The sequence below is a fragment of the Macrobrachium nipponense genome, chromosome 19 (assembly GCF_015104395.2).
Source record: "Macrobrachium nipponense isolate FS-2020 chromosome 19, ASM1510439v2, whole genome shotgun sequence".
Lineage (NCBI taxonomy): Eukaryota > Metazoa > Arthropoda > Malacostraca > Decapoda > Palaemonidae > Macrobrachium > Macrobrachium nipponense.
In genome coordinates this window covers 13,879,909-13,882,408 of record NC_061088.1, presented here as the reverse complement: position 1 = coordinate 13,882,408, position 2,500 = coordinate 13,879,909, and the positions used below count along the sequence as shown (strand labels likewise).

General features: G+C 34.4%; 1 protein-coding gene across 1 annotated transcript in view; it reads left to right on the top strand.

Annotated features, from left to right (window-relative positions):
* Positions 1-1,671: 1,671 nt before the first annotated feature.
* The window catches only part of LOC135211128 (ficolin-1-like), a 45,766-nt gene continuing 44,937 nt past the window's right edge, over positions 1,672-2,500 (top strand). The window contains exon 1 of the mRNA XM_064244251.1: positions 1,672-1,937. The gene's annotated coding sequence lies outside the window, so the exon portion shown is untranslated. The remainder of the gene's footprint in view (positions 1,938-2,500) is intronic.

The following is a 2,500-nucleotide window of genomic DNA, read 5'->3' as shown; positions in this document are numbered from 1 at the left end:
AGATATTTAAGTGCTACAGAAACCAAAATCAACTTCAAAAGTTGACGTTACCTTCTAAATAAATTTCTTTGATCATTCATGTGTCATCCACAAACATAATAAAGGCCGAATTTTGTGCAGCTGCCCTTACGTTCAATACCGCGTATATCTGGAGGCCAGCTAGAGCATTGACAAATAAAAAACAACATTCATTTCACTGGGCCAATTAAAAAAACCACACTGGGATGTGTAAAGCTTTCTGACGTTTCCATCCATTTGACCACAACATTTTTTGTTGGATAAAATCATAAAAGATAAAAGAATCTAAAATGCTGTTACGAAAAGATTTACCTTGTCACTACTTAATTGTTAATGTCTATTTTTCCATATGGACAACTGAATTCTGGTAAGATTGCTTTGCAAATGACTACTCCCTGATGGATATTAACGCGATTTCAGTGATCATAATTACATTTCAAGACAAGAGGCCCAAGGTAGTCATAGTATAGTGATATGAAAGAATGCTGATTCAATCTAGAAATGGGTGGGGGGGTGCGGGGGCGGAATCAAATAGGGTGTTAATAAAAACTAAAATTTTAGTTTTAATCACAGAATATTTAATATACTAGATTCAATATAGCGGGGGGCTGGGGGCAGGGGGCGGGGGTAGGAAGGACCCATCTATTCGGGATTTGAATCACAACTAAGATTTTAGTTTTGACCACAAAAGCAATTTGGTTTTGATCAAAACCAAAAAATTTCTAACTTGTACGATACGACAGATAGAGAAGCAAAATAACCCAAGTAATAGTCTCTGTTAATTATATGGGCAACTTAAGTCTTTTTTATATATAACATCTACATATTCCCATGGATAAACTTCCCTTAAGAGGTCTCCAACACCAGCCAGCCCCACATAACAAGTAATATCTCTGGAGAATTAATGCCCAGATTTCACAGTGACCTTTTTCAATCTCTCTCTCTCTCTCTCTCTCTCTCCTCTCTCTCTCTCTCTCTCTATATATATATATATATATATATATATATATATATATATATATATATATATATATATATATATATATATATATATATATATAGATATATATATATATATATATATATATATATATATATATATATATATATATATATATATATATATATATATATATATATATCTATATATATATATATAATATATAATATAATATATACGTATATTATACTAATTATATACACATGTATAGACATGAATATACATATATATATATATATATATATATATATATATATATATATATATATATATATATATATATATATATATATATATATATAATTAGTACACACACATATATACATATAGTATATATTAAGAGACAGAGAGACAGAGAGACAGCGATCCACAAGTCACATGAGCCGCTAGTATCAATCAAGTCTTATTTAAGACGACTTGTTACACGCTAGAATTGTCGGGTTATCACATGATCTTATGAACATCAGTATAGCCTAAGCTATGAAAAAGCTGCCGGTTACTCATTTAAATATGATTCTTTTTCGATTGTGCGCTAGTTTAAATTAAAAATTACTATAAGCCTTTGTTACCCATCTACTCTACATCCTTTGATTATGTATATGTTTTAAATCTTAAAAATTTAATGAAGTTTGTTTTCTCGGTCACGTGACAGGAGACGAAGGGGCGTTGTCAATTGTGAAGAACAGCACAGCTCATCTCAAGGCAGCCAGTGTCTCTGCAGACATGGCCGCGTGTGCAAGAGCTGCGTCTGTCTTTTTATTCCTGACGAAGGTGACGCTAGCGACAACTACCACCACCCCTGCGCCGCGTCTGACGGAATACGACCCGGCTGTGCAACAGGTGATGAACAGGATGAAGAACTTCGGCTCAGGAACGGCGGTCTAACCCGAGGCAGGATCGTCCGACGCTGCTGTAGACGGTAAGGAATTTGTAACGGAAAGTGCGAGTCCCTTCAACTTAGCGGGATAAGGAGTTGGGGGGTGGGGGGGGGGGGGGGGGGGGGGGTGGGGGGATCAAGCGTCAGACGATGTTTTTACATATTAAGGAATCGAAATTAAAAACAAGAAACTCATTACTCAAGCCTGGATGAGGGTTGGAGGTTAAAGTGCCAGGTTAAACAACAACCTCACATTTGAGATAACAAAAAAACATCCAACCCCATTACTTTGAGAAATTAGAAACACACAACCTCACTGTTTGAAGAAAAAAAAAACACACACACACACACCCAACCCTCACTGTTTAAAAAAAAAACAAAAAAAAAACACCCACACACAAACCCAATACACTGCTTTTCAAAAAAAACACCCAACTGCACTGTTTTTGAGAGAGAAAAAAAAAATACACCCAACCTCACTGTTTGGAAGAAACACACACCCAACCTCAGTTTAAAAAAAAAAAAAAAAAAAAAAAAAAAAAAAAAAAAAACTGCACTGTTTTTGAAAAAAAAGCCAACTTTACCGTTAAAAAGAAAAAAAAACT